Below are 26,769 nucleotides of genomic sequence, written 5' to 3' on the forward strand. Positions count from 1 at the left end.
GCTTTCCCCCAAAGGAATGTGACCTTGCCTGAAATAATCCTTTCTTTTGTTTATGATTTCCCTGTTCTACCCCTTTCTGCCTTTAAAAAATCTTTCCTTTCCAGCAACTCTTGGAGTTCCCTTCTATTTGCTAGTTGGGATGCTGCCTGATTCATGGCTTGTTGAATAAAGCCAATTAGATCTTCAAATTTCCTCAGTTCTATTTTGTTTTTTAACAGCACATACAACAACATTTTTTTAAACCTAGGTTGTCATTCAGTGTTTGGAAAGCAAATTGTTGTTTTAAAATTGTCATTAACTGGGAAAAGAATGAAACGAGAGACTCAGTACCTGGTGTATAATAGGAAGATAATACATTTTGGAAAAAGGCAGGCTACAAATTTTAATATTAGCCATATATTAATTGCAGAACAGATAGGAGTTGGACTTTTATATTACTAATGTTTATAATATTTGAACTTTCAGTTATCTCAAGTTCATTAGACCCCTGATTATTGTTGCACTGGAGTCCTAGAAGTTTGAATTTTGAGATACAGATGAAAAATAAGGTCATGGCATAGATAAAGAGAGATGATGAAACTAAAAATGATAAGGAGCTTGGCGAACCATAGTTGACCTCAGTCAGGAAGGTGTAAGTGGGCACTGTTTCTGGAGGATACAGCAGTGACTTGAAGAGAGAGCGGGCCAACATTACTTCCTAATATTAAATTCAAATTAGGGGAGGACAGAGAAGGTAGAATAATAATCAGAAAGTGACATAAATGTAAGGAGCAGATTGGCTTTCTTGTACTAGAGAAAGAGAAAGCTAAATTTCTGTTGGAAATGGTAGGGGAATCATTTGAAAAATCCAAATTTCGGGGCGCCTGGGTGGCTCAGTTGTTAAGCATCTGCCTTCGGCTCAGGTCATGATCCCAGGGTCCTGGGATCGAGCCCCGCATCGGGCTCCCTGCTCCGTGGGAAGCCTGCTTCTCCCTCTCCTGCTCCCCCTGCTTGTGTTCCCTCTCTCGCTGTGTCTCTCTCTGTCAAATAAATAAATAAAATCTTCAAAAAAAAGAAAAAAAAAAGAAAAATCCAAATTTCAATTGAACTGAGGAGGTCAGAAAATATTAAGAATAAAGAAAATTTAGTCTATTCATGAGGAACATGGAAGTTAGAGTTAGTAAAAACCAGTGTTAAAACATGTCTTTGCCACTCATCATTTGAATAATTCTGGACTAACCAGGAAAAAATATGAACTATATTTCACATTAAGTCAATGTTGAGGAAAGTGATATATATTTATGTAAAGTATAATACAGTTGTTAATTTGCAATACCAACTTTTGTTCAATAATGTGAACAAAAAGTTCACATTAAAATATATAGAGAAAATTACAAAATCATCTACCCATTTAAAAGAAAGCAGCATTAGCCTTTTCTTAAAAAGTCCTGAAAGTTAAAGACAAAAAGCATGAAATGTAAATTATTCACTGAAGTTTCTGAGGTAATTAGAAAGTCTGAAACAAAAGGAGATCATGTTTGGGGCGCCTGGCTGGCTCAGTAGGTAGAGCATGTGACTCTTGATCTCGAGGTCATGGGTTCAAGCCCCATGTTGGGCATAGAGCTTACTTAAAAAAAAAAAAAAGAGCGATTATGTTTAACAAGGATGTGTTACTGTTTGATGCAATGGTTAAAGAAATAGAAAAGTTCAGTGGGAATACTCTTCCCTCGAACTTTCCCCTCTGACAGGCAGCTGTTGCACAAAGGGAGCCAGTATCTGCCCCTCACCTCCTTGAATAGGGGTTAACTTCTTCCAGGAGGCTTACACTTCATGGTTAAGAGCCTGGGGTTGAACCCTTTGTGCCTGACTCCTAGACCTGCCCACTTGCTAACTATACTTTTGACAAAGTACTTCCCTTCTCTAAGTCTCTTTATTTTTATTTGTAAAGTGTGGGCAATACTTATGAATTGAATACTGAAAAAATTACTTACTATGTATTTAAGTTCTCAATAAATGGTGACTAAGAGGGGCGCCTGGGTGGCTCAGTGGCTAAGCGTCTGCCTTCGGCTCAGATCATGATCTCGGGTCCTGGGATCGAGCCCCGCATTGGTCTCCCTGCCCCGCGGGAAGCCTGCTTCTCCCTCTCCCGCTCCCCCTGCTTGTGTTGTTACCTCTGCCGCTGTCTCTCTCTGTCAAATAAATAAATAAATCTTTAAAAAAAGTGGTGACTAAGAATGGTGACTATTTGTCATCAGTAGGAATTTGGAAAGTTAGATGGAGATAGTAGATGGATTCATCAGGGAAACGCAAGAATGTTGAGGTTAGGCTGAATTGGGTTAGAACGGACCGTTTCAATGGGGCGCCTGGGTGGCTCAGTCGTTAAGCGTCTGCCTTCCGCTCAGGTCATGATCCCAGTATCCTGGGATCGAGCCCCGCATCAGGCTCCCTGCTCCGCAGGAAGCCTGCTTCTCCCTCTCCCACTCCCCCTGCTTGTGTTCCCTCTCTCACTGTGTCTCTCTCTGTCAAAAAAATAAATAAAATCTTTAAAAAAAAAAAAAGAACGAACCCTTTCAAGAAAGGTAATAACTGAAAGGTGTCCTCCTTCCCCTTCAGTTGCCAGAAAAAAGAGGTGAGGTTAATAGGAAAGAGAACAGGTTGAAAACTTCTAAATGCTTTATTTCTTTTCTTTAAATTTAATATAATTTTAATTCTTTTAGGAAGGGCAGAGCCTCTCCAATTTGCCACAGGCCTCTTCTCTCTTACCTGTGCCCTGGCCCAATTTGCTTGGCCCTATGGGCATCTGAGTAAAGGAAGCATGTTTGAAGTGTTTTACACACAAAAACAGAAGCTATTAAATACTACCATCCAAAAGAGATGTAGCTATATATTTATGTGTGTCTGTGGGTCTATTTGTTCAAATTCTCTCTTAACAAGAGATTTGAAGAGAGACTTCTCATCCTCTCTGACACTTGTTTGGGCCAGGGACAGCAGCAGGGGTAGCAGAGAAATCCCAGACTGAAAGACAACCTACCAATACTCACAGGGACCTACATTCCTATTTCTTACTTTTTCCTACCATTAGAGCTCTCAAAGAAATGATTTATACCCTTTCATTGCCTTTTTCAGTCATTCCTTCCATGTATCTCCCACAATCAGGTTTACATTTTTTACTTCATTTTCTTCTGTGGTGTTATAATTACAAAAATGAAGTGAACTTGGTTCATTCTTCTCTCTTCTTGACCCCAGTGAACTATGAAACCAGTAAATATTTTTTCCTCTTTCTCTTATCCAGCAATCCACCCTGTAGGATATGAAATCCTACAATGTGTAAGACAAAATTGTTCTCTTACAATATATTGAATTCTGTATATATAAATCTTCACATTCATTATAGATATATATAATATTCATCTGTTATTCATTATCTATTTATTACATTCATTTACATATATAAAATGAATGTGGATATTAATTTTATCCCTAAAAATTTACACCTTCCAGGTAACAAATATTTTTGTTTTTGTGAGCTATCTAGGTCTCTATCAAATACTCTGCTTTTTTTTTTCTTTTTCTTACAATGGTCTAAAAAAGTAACAACCATTCTTAGCTCAAGCATGGATTTGGCCTGGAGGCCATAGTTTATTTACTGCTGCTTTAAAATAACTAGTTCAAGGAATACACAACAACACTAAGTAGTCAGTTACTCATGTTGGATATTGCACATTACAATGCAGGTGAGAGACAACAAGTACTACAGTGAGAATATACTTACCAGTTCCCAAGAAATACAAGAACCAAGGTAAATTGAGTCCAATTATTTATGAATAAACCAGGCAAGTTCTTATCTCCTGGTTCATGCCTCTGAGTCTCCCTTTTCTTGCTTTATACAAACTGTCATTCCTGACAGTGATTCCTTGCTTACATTGACGTAGAGTTCTCATTTTTACATTAGCTCTAGCCTTCTGAGAAAGGGATTGCTGTACTTTATTTTCTCAGTCTCTTATCATATACAGTCTTTCTTCTTTGATATAGCAAAAATGTTATTGTTGAGAAAACTATTTGCTTTGCCTGTTAGTTGATCTCACCAACCTTTTCCTGTGCATTTTCTATACTATATTAAATCAACTTAAATTACTCACAGTTGATTTCCAGGCCTACCAATAGACCACTTATGCCTTTCAATACTCACTTACCTTATTTCCCTGCACTTTTTTTTTTTTTTTTTTTGGTCTATCATTTTTGCTTCAGATTTCCTGTATTTAAGTGTCTTGTTAATATTATGCATAAGACACTCATAGATACAGAAGAAACAGATGTAACGCCTTTCTGCCAAAGCAAACACTCTCATTCACAAAGCACAGTTGTTTCTTCTCAATTGTGTGCACGATCTGTCTGCTGGGATGGGTGATTACTATCTTCAAACATACAAGACTAAGTTACATACCAGCTGAACATCTCCAAATTCTGCCTATCTCCCAGGCTACAAACTTTAGAACAAGCTTTGATCCTTAAGCATCTGTTACAGTCTGAATGTCTATGTATCCACCAAATTTGTATGTTGAAATCCTGAAGTCCAATGTGATAGCATTAGTAGATGGGGCCTTCAGAAGTTGCCGAAGTCATGAGGGTGGAACCATCATGAATGGGATTAGTGCCTTATAAGAGAGGCTCCAAAGAGATCCTTTGCCCCTGCTACCATATGAGGACATAGGGAGAAGGTGCCAGCTTACGAACTCCAAAGAAGACCCTTAACAGAAGGTGACCATGCTGGCACCTTGATCCTGGACTTCCCAACCTCCAGAACTGTGAGCAATAAATTTCTGTTGTTTAGAAACTACCCATTTGGTGGTATTCTGTTGAAGCAGCAAAATCAGACTGAGACAGAATCTTTCTCCCCCTAGGGGAATAGATTCTAAACCAATTACATAGTAAAATTAATGTAGTACCTCAGCACACACCAAGTGATGCCTGATGAGGTAAAGTCCAGAAACAGGTTTTCTGAAGAATTTTATCATGATCTACTACCACATACCTGAGAGATACACTTTCATTAGTATTAGAAGCTTCATATGGCCGTGGTTTTCTTCATGGCAGTGTGGACACCAGCACCTTACTATCTCAATCTAAATGAGCTTGGATGCCTCTCTCCCTGTCCTTGTTTGGGAATTACTCTAGTTTTGAGACTTGGACTTAGTTGATCTTCAGACTGGTTCTTGTCATAAGTATCTATTCTCTTGACTTTCAGGAACATTACTTATTACTCTTATATCCCAGGGCAATTTTATAAGGTGTAAAGCAACAAGGAGTATCTTAACATGATGGGGGGGGGGGAAGGAGGATTGTTGTTCATTTATTCAACATTTATGAGTAGTTGCCATGTGCCAGGCATTCAGGCATTATGCTTTTGATGCTAGAAATAGTGAACAGACCCTGTTTTCAAGTGGTTCATAGTAAAGTTGGCATGACTTTCAACTAGACAGACAATATAATGAGTAGGTTAAGTGCCAGGATAAGGGTTAGGGTCAGAAGGGGGACACAGAGAAAGAACAAGTTTATCATGAAATACGTTTGGAGACCAGGACATCTGATTCGTTTTTTAAAGAAAACATAGGAGTGTGAAAAACAACAAAAATGTTCAGAAATGAACATTCAAGGCAGAGGCAGTAGCATGCATAATGAGCAACCGTGCTTCTGAAGAACTGCCAAGGGTTAAGTAAAACTGAAGTATAAGAGCCATTTGAGTAAGTAGCACAAGAGATGCCAAAATTTGCGGTGAATAATCTACTGTAAGAATATATTACTTTTCAGGGCACCCGGCTGGCTTAGTCGGTAGAGCATCCGACTCTTGATCTCAGGGTTGTGAGTTTGAGCCCTACGTTGGGTGTAGAGATCACTCAGATAAATAAAACTTAAAAAAAAAAAGGATATGTCACCTTTTTTTCTTTCATTCTAGAAATATTTACTGAGTGGCTCTTATATGCAAGTGATTGTTGTAGGTTCTGCAATGAAAAACCAAGACCCTACCATCATGGAATTTGCATTCTAGCTGTGAAGGAGACAATAAATAAACCAGTACTAAAATATATTGTCTGTCAGATGGAAACAATGTAAGGAGAAAAATATATCAGGGATGGGATAAGATCATGTGTGTGTTAATGTGTGCAAGGGTAAATGTTGCACTTGCATGTTCATGTGCAAAAGTTATTTTTTATAGGATAATCAAGCCCTCACTAATGAGGTGGCATTTGAGCAGACTTGAGGGTATTTTTATCCTATTATTATACCCTCTATTATAAAATTCTAGTTGTATGCATATGAATTTTCTAGAACATTCCCAGCAGATAAAATTGTAAATGCAAGGGATGGGCGAATGCTGTGTTTTGAAAGCACAGCAAGGAGGTTGATGTTCCTGGTGTGGAAACCTTAAAAAGAATAGTGGATAAAGTGGAGAGCCCGTGGCGGTAGAAGGGGTACAGATTAGATGGGGCTTTTTAGACAGTCTCTTTAAGTACTTGTACCCTCGTAGCTCTCCCTTCTTAGGGAGAGAAAAGGAAATGTCTAGCTCCAGGCAGTAAAGAACAGGTATTTGGTATTTTTAACTAAATACTTAAGCTTAAAAGCCTAAAATCTTCATGGAGAGAGAGATTTTGCTAAAATTTTATAGTTTTTTTTTTAACTACATCAGAGTAATAGATGAATAAATCCAAAGAATTTTCAATGTAGGGAAAGTACCATCAGGATTTGTGTGTTTTGTTTTGCTTTGTCTTATTTTTTAATAACAGAGAAAAGAAATTACCATCACTACTTTGAATCTGAGAAAAAGTGGAGCAAAGAGAGGCTAAATGGCTTATTAAACTGTAAACCTTGGCTTCAGACTGGAAGAGTAGGAGTGCTGTACCGGCTGCCCTAGGCCAGTCACCCACTCAGAGGAGGGCCGTTTACTTTCAATTGGCTCTCCAGGGCAGGAGCAATTATCTTCCCAACAACTTGGACAGCTCTGTAAACAGAGAGAGGCTGGTTTCAGAGGTCTCATTCCTCTTCCCGAATCTCCAAACCCTTTTAACTTGAGCAGTGGTTCATCAAATGTATACCAGCAAAAAGTATTTCTTAGGAACTTGTTAGAAATGCAAATTACCAGGTGGAGCCCCCCAAATCATTGTTTTGACAAGCCTAAGAGAGCCAGAAAGAAAAGGTGGGGGGGGTGGGCAGGGAGGAGGAGGTAGGAATGCCCAGGAAATTGTGCTGGAAAGTGAATCCAAATAGCTTTTTATTTTGGGTTTTTACCATGGTAATTTACAAATGATTATAAACAACCACAAATTGAAACATGTAGTTACTTTAAGGTCTCTTTAGCAGAAATCAATCTTATATTGTGGCAGTTCTCCTATACGTCTACTACTTGATAGGTCATTTCCTCACAGGGGTGACTAACAGCAATTCAACAGAAAATGCTCTTTATATTTAAACAGCACTTTCTGTTCCAAGATGTCAAAATGCTTGACAAGTAGTGAAATGTAGCTCACTAATTTTCTCAACCCCATGGCAGTAAATAGTCAACATCTACCATCATCGCTGTTTACTAGTGATTTCTTGGCAAGGAAGGTTAAAATACTTTGGCTGTCTGTTGGAAGTCAGTGGCTGGAGAAAATATCATTCATTTTGGATACCATAGGGCAGTAGTTGATGGATTACTCACTGAGTTCTATTATTACATCCCAAGGATAGATAACTACTCATCAAGGAGAAAGCCCAAAGAACATTCTTGTACTTTAATTAAACCTGTTTTTTGAAAAATCACATAATGATGGTATGAATGCTACTCAAATTCCTGTTACTTTTGGTTGCCTAGAATTGATGCCACTTGAAGAATAAGAAGCAAAGGCTCATTACATTGGGGAATTCTTGAGAACCACAACTGCTTTAGTCATCCTTGACTCCCCAGTTCCCAGTACAGTATTTGGAATAGTATATGTGATCAGTAACTATTGTTTTGAATGTATGGTGCATAAATAAGTCAAGATACTTTTAGAGTTGGAAGCCACCCGTCAGGAGAAAAAGTAGTTTAAAAACTACTAAATTCTCAAAACCTAGTGTGAGATGAACGCTGATAAAAACTTGACCATGCACTGTCACTGCGTATGATTCTGTGACACCAACAGCTACTAACTGATGTGGGAAACAAAGGCAGAGGAAAAATTACTAAATTTCCTTACTACCTACAGCCCATCGACAAGTCCTTGAAACAGGCAGAATGACATTCCTCTAGGAACTCAGCTGTCTCGATGTTGACACTTTGCTAAGGGCAAAGGCAATCCCAGCCCGATGCCTCCCCCCAAGATCCGGTAAGCCTACTTTAACATATAAAAATTCTTTTGGAAACTTCCCTTATCTCTATGCCCCAAGATACATGTTGGCAATCATCCCCCAAGCATATGACCCACCAATATACATCTGAAGAGTCTCGTGACTGAGTTTTTACTAAACAGTAATAAATGACCTTTCCTAACAATAGCTATTCCCCTCAGGATCCTGGAAACCTTGTTTCCAATACAGCCGAGAGACTTAACACTATCCCTAACCCCTCCCAACTTGAAAATATATAATGGGGCCACTCCTCATGACCCCAGTGCAGCTCTTTCTACCCACGGGTCCTGTCCCCGTGCTTTAATAAAACCACCTTTTGCACCAAAGACTTCTCAAGAATTCTTTCTTGGCCATTGGCTTAGAACCCTAATGTCTTTTCCTACATCACCAACCAATCAAAAAAAGTTTCAGAATTCAAATTTGGGTATGTTTTCAAGATGAAGATTCCTCTTACCTACCATTTCTTATGATAAAACTTGGAAGCCTAGAATCAACAGACAATACACTGGTTTGTGACTTAAAATTGGAAAGTTTTATCCCATTTTGGAGGCGTGAAATAAAACTGATGCACAAATATTAGAACTTTCATTAATGAAAAAACCTAATTTCCAAAGTACTGAAGGTTGATTTCTCAAAAATATTAAAATGACCACAGGTCATAAGCCAAGGCACCCTATTTTTTTAAAAAAAATAAGGGACTATAGGGGCACCTGGCTGGCTCCATTGGTGGAGTATGTGAGTCTTGATCTCCAGATCGTGGTTCAGGCCTCACGTTGGGTGTAGAGATTGCTTAAAAATAAAATGAAAAAAAAAAAAGAAAAAGAAGAGACTGGAAAGTTGCATAATTACTGTTAATGATTTCTTGACTTTGAAAAAAATTGTTTGTTTTAAATAACACAAAGTTCAACTAGACTGACTATATATCACTAATCTTAAACTTCCTGTGTTAGATTTTTCTATCCCCAAAAAGCCAACCATGCATATTAAAGCTGAGATTTGTTTTTTTGCATATGATTTCTGTACCCCTTTCCTGTTTGAATTTTACCCTTTTTTTTTTTTTTTTTTTTTAAGATTTCATTTATTTATTTGACAGAGAGAGAGAACACCAGCAGGGGGAGTGGAAGAGAGAGAAGCAGGCTTCCCCTAAGCAGGGAGCCCGATGCCCAACTCGATCCCAGGACCCTGGGATCATGACCTACGCCCAAGGCAGACGCTTAAGGACTGAGCCACCCAGGCGCCCCTGAATTTTACCCTTTCTTAACAATCTTGCTGAAAATCAGTGTGGTTTATAACCAACCACTCTGTTTAGCACTCTATCACCAGTACCTAGGTAGTGGCTAGTACATAACAAACAAATAATAGTTTCTAAATTACTTTGATGAAAATATACTTACCTGGCTTAAAGTACTTGAAGACAGAAATAGTTTCTAACTGCACAACAACATATGAATAATCCAGAGTAAATGTTAACTATAAATATAAATTATCTATTAAGATACAGAACACATCTGGGGCGCCTGGGTGGCTCAGTCATTAGGCCTCTGCCTTCGGTTCGGGTCATGGTCCCAGGGCCCTAGGATCGAGCCCCGCATTGGGCTCCCTGCTCTGCGGGAAGCCTGCTTCTCCCTCTCCCACTCCCCCTGCTTGTGTTCCCTCTCTTGCTAAGTCTCTCTCTGTCAAATAAATAAATAAAATCTTAAAAAAAAAAAAAAAAGAAGATACAGAGCACATTTGGGATTACTTCCTGATAATCCTGAATTCAGAGCTATGGTAAAGACTTACTTGAGGCATGTTACCATTTTCTGAGTACATACTGAAGGAAGAAGCTGACAAGAGAATATGTAAGATTTTCCAGGCTCAAATAGAGCTTGACTCAATTGCATGGATACAGCCTATAAAAGACAGAAGGGTCATTGTCTGCTAGATTAAGAACCCGTGGCTGCAAGGCATGCAAGAGGGAGGAGACTGAGATCTAGGTTTCAAGGATCCTTACCCCACTTATCTGCTCTCATAGGATCAAATTATAGGCAAGTAAGAATGTGAGAACCATTGCTGTGTACCTTTAAACATAGAGTAACAGTAAAATGTGGCTCAATGAACAGCCCATTAAATCTGACCAATCAGAATAATTCCTCCTTTCTTGATGGAATAATTCTGGTGGAAATGAACAGAGGTAAGCTTGGGATGGGAAGGGGGTGCTTCCCTTCTGTTAGAGATTCTAAACTTTCTTTAATTTTCCTATGATTTAAGCCTAACTTATAATCTTACTAAAATTTATGGGCTTTTTTAAAAATTAAAATTAAATAAGCTGAGTGCTGAGGGTGAAAAAAACCCTGATAATAATTTTAAGATAGATTTATTGCTGTGAAAATTACCAGAATTGTTTTTGTTCCAAATATGAGACTGCCATAACATTTCAATTATGATTATTAGTAAATAGAAATTCAATGGCTGTCTCCATCTGATATTATCAGAGACTTCATTTGAGAAAATTTAAAATTATTTATTGTATTGAAAATGCTACAAGACCCTAACTGAACTTCATTATGTAGCACACAGTTATCAACAAACCTGCAGATTTTTTTTTTTTTAAAGATTTTATTTATTTATTTGACAGAGAGAGAGATAGCGAGAGCAGGAACACAAGCAGGGGGAGTGGGAGAGGGAGAAGCAGGCTTCCCGCCGAGCAGGGAGCCCGATGCAGGGCTCGATCCCAGGACCCTGGGATCATGACCTGAGCTGGAGGCAGACGCTTAACGACTGAGCCACCCAGGCACCCCAACAAACCGGCAGAATTTTGACATCTCTCCTGCCTTCACCTCTTCCTCCTTTACCTCCTCCCCTCGCTATCTTTCCATAAGCAAGTAAATGGGCATATAACAAATAGTAGGGATCAAAACCCTTATATTCATTACAGGGGTGGACTCTCGCAATAACAGGTTTTAGATACTTTAAACTGGTTTTAAATACTTTATCTGTACCTTACTAGTTCTGTGACCATGGATAACTTAATCGTTTTGTGTATCTGTTTGCCTGTCTGTAAAATAGGTAATAATAGTGTCTACCTCTTAGGATTGTTGTGAGGGGGAACAGTTAGCACAGAGTAAGCAAAATAAGTATTATTTTTCACTTCTCTGAATATGTAAAACATTTAGTATTTGGATCCATAGTCTCAAAATCTAATATTCACTGATGTGAATGGCTGATTAGTTAAATGGAGGGGGAAAAATGCTATAGTAACTATTCCTTTAGTTTCTCAATTTTATTTTTTTTAACTGAAAACCAGAATCACTATTTCCTGGCATCATCTGTTATTGATAAACAGTTCAAAACCATAATGTTGTTTCTGAGAAGACACTGAATATTTGAAATGAAGGGAACTAAGAAATAGAAGAAAATAAACTTTTTGATTTTACTAACCCCCCAAGTGAAATTAATGGTGATATATGTGAAAACTACAGAAAAGTCATACAAAAAGAACCTCAGAATAGTTGAAATTCAAATGACAGCAAATGACTAATTCTTAAATCAAGAACCCTTCACTAAAATTAAAAACATAAATGCTTTCTTTTTCTTGCTTTCTTGTAGGAGGTGAAAGAGTACTCGGTAGGTGTCAGACTATTTTAAAAAGCAGATTGTAGTGGTGATATTTCAGAAGCACAAAAATACTGAGGCAGATCTTATAAATGACTTGTTTAAAATAATTTTATACTTAATAGAAACGTAGTAGAAATGCAATAAAAGTGTCCAATGTAGTTACAGAAGAGAATTTTCTGTGAATTTTAGTTATTAACTTTTAAAATGATAGATTATATGGCCAAGTGCTCCAATTAGGTTGCAAATTATACAAATAATGTTCTAGTTTGAAGCAAAATTACTACTTAACTTTCACCTAGTAAGTGTGTGTGTAAATAAAATGATACAATCTCATGAATGTTAGCATTGTGTCAATGAAACTAGATTTGTATATTATTTAACCCAGATAAGCCATCAGCATCATCCATGTTTATTAAACAATGCAATCCTTTAAGTAGAAGGCATGGTTCTCCAGAAAAGAAGTTAATGGCCAACACAAACTGGAATATGGTGAAAACAGACAATATAGTTTGTTGGTTTGTTTGTTTTTAAATTAAACCTAGAAGCATATTTAACCTGACCACCTCTTTGAGTTGATGAAAGTAATCCATGCAGATTTTCCTGGTTCAGCCTCCAGTGAGGTCTACAGGCAAATTTATAAGTAGGAACAGATCTAAGCCTATTTCCATTTTCCTGCTTACCCTTATACATGTCCAGTTCTTGTAGCATCTAGGAAAGCACTAGATTGACCACGGCATGAACCAAGTCTGAATTCTGGCCCTGCTACTTAATAACTCTGTGTACTGCTTAAGTGGGCAAACTGCTAAACTTCATGAACTTCTGTTTTTCCCCTTTGCAAAAGGAAGATAATTGTTGCTCTACCAACTTTGGAGAGTTAGAATAATCCAATGAGAGAATGGATATAAAAATGCTTTGAAAGTATATAGTACTTTAAAAAAATTTTAATTTATCACTGTTATTTCAGGATGAGGGAAAACTTCCCTTCTTCTAATGTGAACTTTCAGAAATCTGTATAAAAATTGAACATTTCAGCAACACTCAGCAATGTTTAGATGTTACAAAACACATCCAAACTAGCAAATTTCTTCTTAAACAGTTAAGTAATACATACACATTGTAATGAGTTTGGAAATACCAAGAGATTGGTATTGAGAAGAAGTAAAGGTCACCCTGACTTTCTATTAAGTTAATTATTGATAATTGATTTTTTTAACTTTCTTTGGGTCTTTTTCCTCTATGTATGTGATATTCAAAACCAATGTGCTTTATTTATTATCTAACATTCTTCTCTTCTCTTAACATTTCTCAAAAAGGAAATTTTAGTTAATTAGTTTCTATACTGTTTCCTACTTTAAGGATCTTAAAATAATTAACAGTGAAGGTTATGTGTGAGCTATTATGTGGATGAATGAAATAAAGTTCAGCATAGATAACCTAAATAAATACATTAGAAATTCATGTTTTCAAGTATATCCCTGTTTTTGTGTTTGAATATTTCAAATGTTTCATAGATTTTCTAATATTTATACTTAATTAGACCATGTAAATTTTTATTTAGTATTTTTAAATGATAAATGTTAAACAGACTGCTCCACTTGAAGCTGACAAAAAAGCACTAGAAAGCTTCCTTCTCCTTAAGTGAGGTGGTAGATATAAAAACACTATAGAAATACAGATTACAGGGCACTTGGGTGGCTCAGTTGGTTAAGTGTCTGCCTGCAGCTCCTGTCATGATCCCAGGGTCCTGGGGTCCAGTCCCAATTCAGGCTTCCTGCTCAGCAGGAACCTGCTTCTCTGTCCCTCCCCCAGCTCATGCTCTCTCTCTCTCTCTTTCTCTCTGCCACTCACTCTCTCTCTCAAATAAATAGATAAAATCTTAGTTTAAAAAAAAAGGAAATACAGATTACACTTGAGTTTAAATAAAAATCTGAATAAATAATATAGAACTGTTGCTTACTCAATATTCTATTAATGACTTGTAAAAGGTATATGGAGAATGATTAACCATTAATAGTCACCTGCCATTTATTAAGATCACATTTGTGTGATATAATGAATCTGCAAACTTGGAATATCAGTTATATCTTATTATTGAAGGTTGCCTGCCAAGTGGCAAGTCATTTCATAGGCTATGCTCTAAAATATATCATTTTACTGATATCCAAGAGACATTCCAGTATGTGATTAATAAGGCAGAAACCTTAAGCCAGGGTTATTTTTATCTTGGTAATGTGTTTATTTGAGACAGCAGTTATTAGAAACCAGAAAAATAACACCAATATCCTTCAAATTAATTTTGACTCTAAAGTTACAGAAATTTCAACAGAAGTTAGCATATTTATATACTGAATTAAAATTCCTAAACTTGTGGGGTGCCTGGTGACTCAGTTGGTTAAGCATCTGACTCTTGCTTTCAGCTCAGGTCATGATCGTGGTCAGGGCATGAGATCAAGCCCTGTGTCGGGCTCCATACTCAGCAGGGAGTCTGCTTGAGGATTCTCTCTCTTACTCCCTCTATCCCTAACCAACCCCCCCCCCACCCCCACATGCATGCACTCTCTGTCTCTCAAATAAATAAATAAATTTTTTAAAATGTAAAATTATGTGCTTTTTAAGCCCCCAAATTCATCATACTAAAGCATGTGTGTGTATTAACAACGCAGTTTTTATAGGTGGTGTTTCTACTCAAGTTTTCACGTTAACTGAGGCTGGATGTTTTTATTTCAGTTTAAAGGTATTGCTATTGATCAAATCTAATCAGTAGCACCTAGTAATGAACAAGACCCTGAATATTAAAATGCTTATATGTTCTCTCTAAATTCTTTGAGCTTCAGTAAAATAGAAAGATATCATATACCAAAGAGTCCTTGGCATATGACATACAGTGGAGTTATAAGTTAATTTTCCTTTTGGGCAATTTAATGATATGAACAACGAGAAACTTCTTCAGTTGTTATACATAAAAATATATATTTGTATTTGGGTAGAAGGCAGATAATTAGCTGGCTCTTCAAAGACTTTTGTTAGTGGAAGTGAATGTTAACAATTCTTTATAAATTAAAGTTGTTCTCTCCCAGGAACTTCCACACTGTATTACCAAAAAAAAAAAAAGTCAACTGTTGCTTTTTAAGTAAGGGAGCCTCTCCACTTTATCTGTCACTTGCTTCTGACATCAACACCCTTATTCACAACCTTAGTATCATTTCTGATAATGAGTAAGTGACAAGAGTGATTAGACATATGGTAAAATTCAGAAAAAAATAAGATGCAGAATTAATAGCCAACTGACTTTTCCTAGGTCATCCAATCAACTACTTGCAGAGTTAAGAATAGAAGTTAAGTCTAATTCCCACAGCTACTGCCAGATCGGAGCCCGACAACTTTGTGTTGGCTTCAACCTCTCCCACGAGTGGCGTTACCTGCACAGAGACATCTTCCCATGAGGCTCAGGGTCATTTCAAGGTTTAGTTTAACTAACATGGGAGAAGTAGGAAAAGAGTTCATAAACATTTGGGAAAAGTTGTGGTAATGAGGTCTGGTTGTAAATGGTGCATGAGAATAAAAAGGACAAAAATTGGAAATATTTATTAACCTTTACAATGTTTCACATACTGCACTAAGTTCTCTTTTATGTTCTCTTCTTTAATCTTCATAACAACTCTATTTTCCTGTTTTAAACCAAGAAACCACTCACAGAGGTTAAGTAACTTACCCTAAGTCACATAGCTAGTAAATCGTAGAGGTGGGATTCAAATGAGTTGGGATTCAAAGCTCAAATTCACTTCTTAAAATATATGGTTAAAAAATAATAATAATAAAATATATGATTTAGACAGAGGTGGTAGCCCAAACACCCCCAAATAAGCAAACAAACAAAGGGAGGGAAAGTTCTAGTGATCAGCATACTTTGAAGATGATGTTTAGAGCTTTTTTTTTTTTAAAGATTTCTATTTATTTATTTGAGAGAGAGCGTGAGCACGAGCAGGGGTAGGGGCAGAGGCAGAGGGAGAAGCAGGCCAACACGGTACTCCATCCCAGGACCCTGCGACCATGACCTGAGCCAAAGGCAGACGCTTAACCAGATGAGCCACCCAGGTTCCCCATGTTTAGAGCTTTTTGATTCGTTCTGAAAGTGATCAAAAGCTGCCTGAGAGCTCTGAGTAAAATTAACAAATTGTACAAAAAACATTAATTTTATATTCAAACATTGTGAGATCGACTCGATTCCTTTGCTTTCATAACACTGTACTGCCATGTTATTTCATTTTCCTTTTTCTTTATTAAGGGGAAATTCAAACATTTAAGTTTTTGGACTGAACAAGTTAGTGTTTTTTAAAAAAAATGATAACCAAGATGCCAACCATCCACCACTTATTCAATGAACTGTTTAGTGTCAGATCATTTTAGTGTCAGATTTAATGATTGTGGTGAAATAGTGTCTTCACAAAGCCCCATTGAAGATGTTACAGGACCACTATCTCAAACCTGCATACAGGTGGAAAATGCTTTCAATCAACTGAAATTTTGCTTTCTCCATGACAGTGTTCTTTACGATAAATGAGATTGAAAAAGGCATGGAGATAAGAGAACCATTGACTAACAGTTTATTATTTAAAATCTGTATCTTGCACTATGAAGTTTCTAAAAGTCCAAATCCACTGTAGTTGAAGAAAGAAGGGTAATGTCACATTCTTCTGTCCTGGGTAAATGGTCTGTGCTTGGCTGAGTATCTTAAACTGCTTACTAGATATATCTCAAGCTTTAATATGCATCATTTCTGGGGTGCCTGGGTGGCTCAGTCCTTAAGCGTCTGCCTTCAGCTCAGGTCATGATCCCAGGGTCCTGGGAAAGAGCCCCGCATCAAGCTCCCTGCTCAGCGGGGAGCCTGCTTCTCCCTCTCCCACTCCCCCTGCTTGTGTTCCCTCTGTCACTGTCTCTCTCTGTCAAATGGATGAATAAAATCTTAAAAAAAAAAAAAATGCATCATTTCTAATTCCCACCTTACCAAAAACTCAGAGGGAAGAGAGTTTAGCAAGAAGCGGGGGTTGGGGGGGCGGGGGGGGTGGGGGTAATTCCATCCATAACTCATCCCCACCACACCTACAAAAATAATCACAATGAACATGTGTAGAATGCCAATTATTTTGTGTTGGGGGGCAGCTTTCAAAACTAAATGGTATTGATTTATTTTGTTGTTCAGCAAATATCTTACAAATGCCTATAAAGCCAAATATGAAACTAATCATTTGACTTGCAGAAATTTTTATGCTCTTGATATTTTAGTTTTAAAATAACTCTGTACATTTACTGAGTGTTACCATAGTATGTGATACTACTAAGCTCTCTAGAAACCTGAACACTTATAAAATATACCAAATACTACTGTTTCATGCTTTGCTTTGCAATCCTAGGTTGTTCTCTAAGATGGAGATGATGTAACAAATGAAATTTAGATTTGTCTTCTACAGGAGCACCAGCCATGTCTTGACTAACTTTTATCAATGAAGATTCTCAGGTTATTAAAAGACTCAAATCATTAGACAATCCTAATAAATATGGATGTGTCACAATAGCTAAGAATGTCAGCCCTGTTGCATTTCAGCTTGATCCACTGCAGGAAAGCACAAATTACTTGAAGGCAGTTTCCCCGAAAATAAGTCACTTCCTTAAGATGAGAGATTAATTTGAATGAACAATGATTCGTCACAATTTATTTTGGAGGGTAGTAGTTAAAAAAATACGAATGCAGTCTTTTCAGAATGAAGCCTTCTAAAAGTGCATTGTTCTCCAGTGAGCTTATCTCATAAATAAACCCCATATGTGTAATTATGCTTTTCTAAAATTTTCATATGTTACTGTATAGAACAAATTTTAAAATCTTTTAAAATTTTTACAGTATTTAAAATTTGACAGTCTTTGGGGTGCCTGGGTGGCTCAGTCGGTTAAGTATCTGCCTTTGGCTCAGGTCATGATCCCAGGGTCCTAGACGAGCCCCACATCGGGCTCCCTGCTCAACAGGGAGTCTGCTGCTCTCTCTCTCTCTCTCTCTGCCTCTCCTGCTACTTCTCCCCCGGCTCATGCTCTCCCCTCCTCTCTCTCTTTGTCAAATAAATTAATAAAATCTTAAAAATATTTTGACCATCTTTAAATTTGTACTTGGACTTGGTGAGTCTGACAGATTATATTCAGTGATTCCATTAGGTATCCACAAATTCATATTCAACATTATTTTTTGCAAGTCCTAGCAGGATTAAGTTTTGTGAATGGATAGAGTGTCTTAACACCTGGGTTGTTTTTCACTATATTTCAATTATCAGAGAACCTGAGTGTGAAAAAGCATGGAGAGGAGTGTTAGAAATGGCATTAAAGATTACTGACTTCTCGGTTTATGCAGTCAGATTCTGCAGTATACAACAGAAGGAACAAAGTAGGTTGTACTGCTCCTATGATTGCAATGACCAAAAAATCCAACATTTCTACCCTCAGTCTCATCAACATGGCAGTGCATTGATTAAGATGTGGGTTTCTTGTTGCTTATTTAGGCAAAGGTCAGAATGCTTATTTGTTTCATGCCTGCTTTTAAAAGAAGGTTTGATCAGACAGCAATAAAGACAAAAGTAAATAATAGAGAAATGCTTATTAATAGGTTCTCCATCCCAATCAACCAAAGAAAAGGCATACCTTAAAATACTATTGTGAAATGTCTAGGGTGTGTCTATCTATGTTCTTGCAACCTTTCAGTTTTAAGTAGCTTTTCAAAAATATGTTATAAACATGTTGTTTCATCCTTGACATTGTAGCATGTTAATGTCTAATTCGGGTAAAACATGATGCAATCCCCAGCAAGCTCTTTGTTTCCCCCCTCTTGGACAATGCGAATCAAGACAATCCTCTGAGAAGGGTAGTGAAAAGTTTTGCCAATTCTGTTTTACTTCATATGTACCAATATTCTGTAGTTTAGCTTAAATACAACACTCCTATCAGGATAAATTAAAAAGGATACTCTAAAGGGCGCCTGGGTGGCTCAGTCGTTAAGCGTCTGCCTTCGGCTCAGGTCATGATCCCAGAGTCCTGGGATTGAGCCCCACATCAGGCTCCCTGCTCCGCAGGAAGCCTGCTTCTCCCTCTCCCACTCCCCCTGCTTGTGTTCCCTCTCTGGCTGTCTTTCTCTCTGTCAAATAAATAAAACCTTTAAAAAAAAAAAAAAAAAAGGATACTCTAAAGAGAAACTAAAGAAAAAGCCCCTCAAGATAAAAGATTTACTATAATACAGGTACATAAATTTGAACTAAAAAACAGGCCAAATTTTAGATCAGGTTGGATTCAAATGACCCATTGCTGGAGCTTAAAACACATACATACACACACACACACACACACACACACACCTAGCTGTAAATGTTTCTAGTTTTCTACACTGTTGTTATAAGACTTGAATGACATCTGTGATGTACTCTGTAATATCTTTGAAATGATAAAATGTGTTGAGAGACTTGAAATCTGTCAAGACTTGTGTATAATATTTTTCCTCCATGAACTAGAAATGAAAAAAGTGTGAATATTTCCTTGCTCAAATCATGATAAATGGATTCCCTTATATTACTTGCATTCATTTTTAAGATAGTTTGAAATGGCTACAGAAAATACATAAATACTCTGTGTTGAAGTTTATGATTTTTATAGTCAACGTACTTTTTCAAATTATAAACGTTCCTGCGTTGTCTCTGACCCAACAATGCCACTCCAAGAATTTTTCCATCGAAAGTTAAAGCACCAGTCCTTGGTCTTGGCACCATCAACAACAACAAAATAAAACAAACAAAAGTAAAAGCACCAACATATGAAGATGTGTAACTTTGTGTCCATTACCACATACCTTGAAATCATAAAACAATTTGGAACTTAATATTTATCAATGGGTTTTCATTTAATAAGATTATGGCACATTCTTTGTACATATTAGGCATCTACTAAAGGTGCTATGGTAGTGTTTTGTGCTAGATATCATTAATATAATAGGCAATGTACTGAAAATGTTTTGCAACTAAAAAACACTGTAGGTGTGTGTGTGTGTGCATATACACACATATATATATTAGTCAGCCTTAAAAAGTAATGCAATTTGACACATGCTGCAACATGGATAAACTTTGAAAACATTATGCTAAGCAACAGAAACCAGACATGAAAGGATAAATATTATATGATTCCACTATATGAGGTGGCTAGAATAGGCAAATCCATAGACACAGAAAGTAGAATAGACTTTACCAGAGGCTGAGAGGAGGGGAGATGAGGGGTAACTGTTTAATGGGTAAAAGTTTCTGTTTGGGATGATGAGAAAGTTCTGAAAATGGAGAGTGGTGATAGCTGCTCAACACTGTGAATGTACTTAATATCAATGAATTGCATACTTAAAAAAATGCTTAAAACAGCTAATTTTGTTATTTCTATTTTACCACAATAAAAAACAAAAATCCACTATAAAATAAAGTATAAATTTACCTTGCATTAGGCACATTATAAAGTTTCCATAAAATTGCCCTTATTTAGGGCACCTGGGTGGCTCAGTTGGTTAAGCATCTGCCTTCAATGCAGGTCATGATCCCAGGGTCCTGGGATCCAGCTCCCACATCAGGCTCCCTGCTGAGTGAGGAGCCTACTTCTCCCTCTTCCTCTGCTGCTCCCCCCATCTTGTGCTCTCTCTTTCTATGAAATAAATAAAATTTTAAAAATTGCCCTTATTTTAGGAGCTTATACAGGTATTATCATATTTTGGGAAGTGTAAGGAAAGCAAAAGCTTAAGTTGGCCTCTTGAGTTTTCTTTCTCTCCATCCCTGTTTTTTTCTAGATCAATGTTGTCACACTTCTTTTTGAATACTAGCATCAGCAACCCATGCTAGCTAGTACTGGTCTCTTCAGGTATCAGTTAAGAATTTTTAATGCACTTTCATGCTGGCAATTGTTTTATAACCTAGGAGGGATGAATGTAACTTTTCACTCCTCCCTTAACTTGGCAAAAGCAAATACATTACTGCAGACAGCATTCCCAGAAAGAAACAGTAACTTTGAGGCAGACATACGTCCATCCTAAGAAAACTGATTATGTTTCAAAGTAGCCTACACTGCTCAACGGCTGGCAATGTTCTTCTAGATATCTGGCACTACAGTACTCTAAGTCTAGAACTGTTTCTTTTTTTGTAAAAAATGGTTTTGATTGGAAAACCCTAAATAAGTCATTTGGAATGTGTAACATTCAGAACTCCCCCTGGGATTCCTTTTCCATGAATCAGGGTTCTTTGAATCACTTTTCTCACTGGCACCTGTTTCTGAATCATCTTAGCTGTCTTTGTGCCAGTGATAATGAAGAGCTCTCATTTTAGGTTCTAAAGCAGGGAGAACAATAGAAGGAGAACGTCATTTCAAGTACCAAAAATGTCTGGGCTAATAAAGGACACACATACTGTCAAAGTGAGCCCAGAGTAAATGTTCTGAAACCATTTGCGAAGGAGTGCTTTAGTGGGTCCTTAAACACCTGCAATTGTATGCAAAATGCTATGTGTATTTGTGTGTGTTTGTGTGTATACTTGGGGAGTGGATGCACAGCCTTTGTTGAATTATCAAAGGGGACATTAAGACCCAAAAGTTCAAGAAATACTAGAAAGATTAATTACAGAACAATTTTTAAACTACTCTGACAGGTTTGACCTTGCATTTTTATAATGCTTCCCTTCACTCTTAACACTTCAAAGAGCAGCATGGTAACATGGAATGTCTGCTAAACATTTAGGTGACATCTTTGAGTCTCAGTTTCCTCAAAGTAAAAGCATTGAGTAGAAGGCTGAAATTTGATACCACAGAGGAAAGTACCTGGCAGAGTGCCTTGAAACTAGACAAGTACTTATATATGTAAGGCACCTTCTCCTGCTTATTCTTTTTCAGTAGAATGCAAGCATGTTGAAAGCAGATACAATATCTTCTTTAAAGTTTTGTTTTGGGGGCACCTGGGTGGCTCAGTCGTTAAGCATCTGCCTTCAGCTCAGGTCATGATTCCAGGGTCCTGGGATGGAGTCCTGGAGCCTGCTTCTCCCTCTCCCACTCCCCCTGCTGTGTGTGCTCTTGCATGTTCTCACTCTCTCTCTGTCAAATAAATAAATAAAGTCTTAAGAAAAAAAGTTTTGTTTTGTTAAGCTTAGCATACTTTTAATATGTATGAGCTAATATACATTTAATGACATGTAAGCTCTCAGTAACTTTTGTTGAATTATTTGAATGGGCTTTCACTGTATTTATTATTATATAAATATTTTAAAAAACTAAACAGTACGTGCACACATTTTGGGAGCTGAACTTGACTAATGGTGAAGAGTAGATAGAGATATACCCATGAAATAATAACCAGTTTCTTCACTAAAATCAAATTGCTGAATGTCTACTATGCATATACAAAAGGTTCCTGACTTATGATGGTTCAATGTATGATTTTTCAACTTCATGATTGTGCAAAAGAGATATGCATTCAGTAGAAACCACAATTCAATTTTTGAATTTGGATTTTTTCCCAGGCTAGCAAGCAGTACAATAATCTCTCGTGATGCTGGGCAGTGGCCGTGAGCCACAGGTTCCAGTTAGCCACGCAGTCATGAGGGTAAACAACTGATACATTTAACAACCACTCTGTACCTACATAATGATCCTGTTTTTCACCTTCAGTATAGTATTCTATAAATTACATGAGATGTTCAACACTTATTATAAAATAGGCTATGTGTTAGATGATTTTGCCCATCTGCTGGCCAATATAAGAGTTCTGAGCTCGTTTAGGGTAGGCTAGGCTAAGCTATGGTGTTTGGTGGGTTAGGTGTATTAAATGCATTTGACTTACGGTATTTCCAACTTATGATGGGTCTATTGGGATGTAAGCCCACTGTAAGTCAAGGAAGAACTGTATGTAGCTAGGCACTATACTATGAGTTGCAGGTAATAAAAGGTTGTCAGTCACAAACTGTGCTCTCCAAAGCTATTTTAGGAGAACAAGGCATTGGTTCACACTAAAGAATAGACCAAGATAGAAAGTGCAATAGGAATTTAGACAAGGGAAAAAACTCATCTGATACGAGGATGGTGGGTATGGAGAAAGCTTCATGGAAGAGGAAGTGTCTGATGTGAGCAAGGTTTCAACACATACAGGGTGAGGGAAAGGAACAGATGAGGACATATAGGCATGACATCATGGGGCACAAAGTGGAAATAAAAACCACTTGGTTTAGGCTGATCATAGGGTAGCTTAAGGGGATTAGTGAGAAACTAGATAAAGAGGTATCTCAGTGCTTGATGCATATTACTTATTAATAATACTTTTAAACATGAATATTTAATTTAAAAAGAACGTGGATGAGAACTTAAAAATAAAGACGTAATGAAAAAGGTGAAATGTTACATAAATTTGGCAGTTAGGAGGGCACTGACAACTTTGAAAATAGCACTTTTTCTGCTTATTCTCAGTGGAGACACTGGGTGAATAGAAATACACTTCTTTAGCTTTATTATTTCTACTTTTTTTTTTCTTTTCCATGTTTCAAAATCTCAAAATAAGTCTATTTCAGTTGTAGCTAATGGCAGTAAGACAGCACCAGAAAATGCCTTTTGTTATGAGAGGTCAGCTTTGATGCCTAAATTTGTACTAAGTTACTGATAACACTGACCACCCACCATACTAAATGGTTTTTTTTTTATGTGATTAGAAAGCAATAGATTGACTTCATTCTATCTTGTCAAACCTACAAAAATGCCTGCAGTTCATTCAGCATCTAATAGTGCACATCCCCTTTTTTCATTCCTCCTCCATCCCTTGAACACCAGGCAATTAATTTTTCTTTTCCCTGGGAAACATTTAAAGAAAAGGAAATAAAGTCATAAATCAATTTCAGTCATGAAATCATGAAGTCATACACATATTTCTTCTTAGGGCTCTGAATTTTGACACTTTTCTCAGAAAAGTTGTTTTATTTAAACATAACAAAGTCCAAATTCAGAAATCCTTTACATTTATTTATCTTCCTCAGTTGTACTGAAATGAAAAATTAAATTTTCTAACTTATTTTCTCTCTTCCCAAAAAGGCTCCTCCAATGCAGGTCCATACCTTAGTGAATTCATCTCCCCTATAAAATCACTGGCAGGCATGACGCCAGCTTAGGCAGTACTAGTCCCCTAATTCTGACCCATTTCTTTCCAAAGAATTCAGTTTCTTCAAGAAACCAAGTAATAGACACTTTCAATTTCTAACTATTATTAGGATATTCTCATGCACTAATAGTCAACATAAAGAAACCTCAAATTACAGAAATTATTATTGTACCTAAGATCAATTATACTAATCTGTACTTCATAATTTCTTAAAAATGAATTATTATATTAACATTTATTATCACTTATTATTCAGAATAATTATTTATATAGTTAAATATTTTAAGATTAGTAAAGGTGGTAGAATGAAGGGTTTTGTTGTTCTTGCTCTTTGTTCCCTTTTCTATTTGGTGTGCCTGATTCAAAATTATAGAATCTTGAAATTTTAATATTTCAAACCCAAACCACACTCAACACATAATAATAAGAACATGCCAAAAAAAAAAAAAAAAAAAAATCAGTGCTGAGGTTTTCATGATCCAGGGGAAGAGTTCCTGGAGTGGGCCACTTGGAGTGGGATTTGCCCACCCCCTCCACTCCCTCTGCCACATATACTAAAGGTAGAGACAAAGAAACCAACTCAAATCCTTCTAAAGTGTATTTTATAAAAAGAATTTGTATTCAGAAAAGCAATAATGGCATTTAATAGAATTAACATGATTTTTCAAAACTAATATCTTTGTCTAAAAGCAATATTTTAAAAGGAAGGTAACCAGAGATACATTTTTAGCTATAAACCTTGCCTCTCTTCTTCATTGATCTCTTTCAATTTGCTAAAATAAAATTACATGGCTATGGGTCAGACTGTCTCATTTCAAATGTAAAGATAACAGATCCCCCCGTTAAATAGAGTACTGGCACACAGACACCCCAGTCTGGCTTATTTCAAATGTTCTCTGTTGGTGAAGTGGCACATTTACAATCCCCATCACAGCCATCTTACCCATTTCAAAGCATATTATTCAAAAGTACATCATCCCTAGGTGGCAACAGGAATAAGGCACTTGAGCTCAGTAGCAAGAGGTTTGTGGGGGAGATCTTAGAACAAGTGGTCAGAACCCCTAAATGTCAAGATTGACTTGAGGATGCTCAAATAACCTGAAGCTTAGATTGGCCAGCTCCAGTGGCTTTCTGAATGCCTGTGGGAAAAGCCTCTCTGGAAACTCTTTTGAGGTTATTGGGGAATCCTAGGACAAACACACTGCTTGCTTTTTGGGGAGGACCTACCCCAAATCCTATCAAGGTAGGTGTCTCACAACCCAGCGGGACTAAAAAAAGCTTCAAGAAAAACTAGATAGACACATTCACATTTGTACTTCCATCTATGCCTATGCACAGGCAGCAAAATATTAAGTATGGTCCTCTTTCTGACACCCCAACAGATTCCGCTGTCCTCGAAATCCTCTTGTAGCCGCAGTGACTACGGCGAAGGGAGTTATCGGGAACCATGTTGGTACTAGGCTAAAAGAAGGATTTTTCGTGCCATGTATTTGGGGGAAGGACACAGGTAACAGTAGACAGAGAGAATACTAAAACTGGTGTAGGGCAATGCCCTTTGTAGGTCCTTGACAAAAATCAGTCATGGAGCAGAGGTTGTGAATAGAAGCTGACAAGAGCTGGCCTGTGAATGGACCCGGCATCCCAGGGAAATCAATGAAGTAACTGACGAGAGAAGATGGTAAACGAAGGGAGAAGGTGGAAACAAGTGCTGCTCAACCCAAGCTGAACTCCAGGAGATAAGAGAAGTTTCTCCTCTAATATGAGACTCTTTCTAAAGGTTCAGTATTGAAGTAGGTGTTTGACATTGAAATGGGCACAGACCCATTCTGATAACTAGGAAGGGAGAGGACAGAGGAAGGTAGGAAAGATTTCTGATTACTTCCCCAAGCTGCCTCCAAGGACCTGCTGCTCCAAAACCACAAAATAACCAAGTGAAGGTTGAAGCAGAAAGATAAAAGTGCAACTCCAGTTATTACACATTTTTAATCTTCTTCAATGTCTAAGCGAGTCTGCCATTGAAACGGTCGACTATCTTTAAGAGTATAGAGGGTGACCGCCTTCTTTGTTTGCCCAGTAACACCGCTCCTCCAATCTCAAGCACTTGGCTGATTAACATTTCAATTCCAGTTGTTGCTCCTTTTCCCATTGCAGAATGCAGCAAGGATATTTCCCTTCTCTGTGGATTGCAAACCCCATTATTACCCGAGCGGAAAGATCTGAGCGGCGTGGCGGAGGCTAATAATAGCCGGGCTGCTTACCTTGTCGGGATGGAGTCAGCGCAAGTCCCAGCGCCCGCTGCCCCGGGGCCGCAGTGCCGCCGCGCGGGGCCGAGTGCGTGGTCAGCTCCGCCGGCCCCCACCCCACCTGCCGGCTGCAGCAGCTGCTCCCGCCGCCGCGCTCCGGCTGCATGAAGTCATCCCCCGCCCCGGGCCGGATCACCACATTCCGTGCCAGTCGCGGGGGGAGAGGGACCTCTCCCGGCAGCGGGTAAGGGCTCCTGGAAACTGTGCCCAATGACCGCTACCCCTCCGGGTTTTAGGTTTCTTTTCTATTAATGCTTTTACGCAGGAAGCGCTGCCGGGTTGTGAACCGAGAGAGAAGGGCCAAAGAAACTTTGTCTGCATAGCGCCTTTCCTCCGAGA

General features: G+C 37.8%; 1 protein-coding gene and 1 non-coding gene across 3 annotated transcripts in view; one reads left to right on the forward strand and one right to left on the reverse strand.

Annotated features, from left to right (window-relative positions):
• The window catches only part of PKIA (cAMP-dependent protein kinase inhibitor alpha), a 105,549-nt gene extending 79,005 nt beyond the window's left edge, over window positions 1-26,544 (reverse strand). Inside the window, exon 1 of one of the 2 annotated variants that reach the window (XM_036110945.2) lies at window positions 26,386-26,544. The gene's annotated coding sequence lies outside the window, so the exon portion shown is untranslated. The remainder of the gene's footprint in view (window positions 1-26,385) is intronic. The other variant, XM_036110944.2, reaches the window with a different exon arrangement.
• On the forward strand, window positions 1,525-1,597 carry TRNAK-CUU (transfer RNA lysine (anticodon CUU)). Its single transcript has one exon. It is a non-coding gene; the product is annotated as a tRNA-Lys (tRNA).
• Window positions 26,545-26,769: the final 225 nt, after the last annotated feature.

The sequence above is a fragment of the Halichoerus grypus genome, chromosome 5 (assembly GCF_964656455.1).
Source record: "Halichoerus grypus chromosome 5, mHalGry1.hap1.1, whole genome shotgun sequence".
In the NCBI taxonomy this organism is placed as follows: Eukaryota; Metazoa; Chordata; class Mammalia; order Carnivora; family Phocidae; genus Halichoerus; species Halichoerus grypus.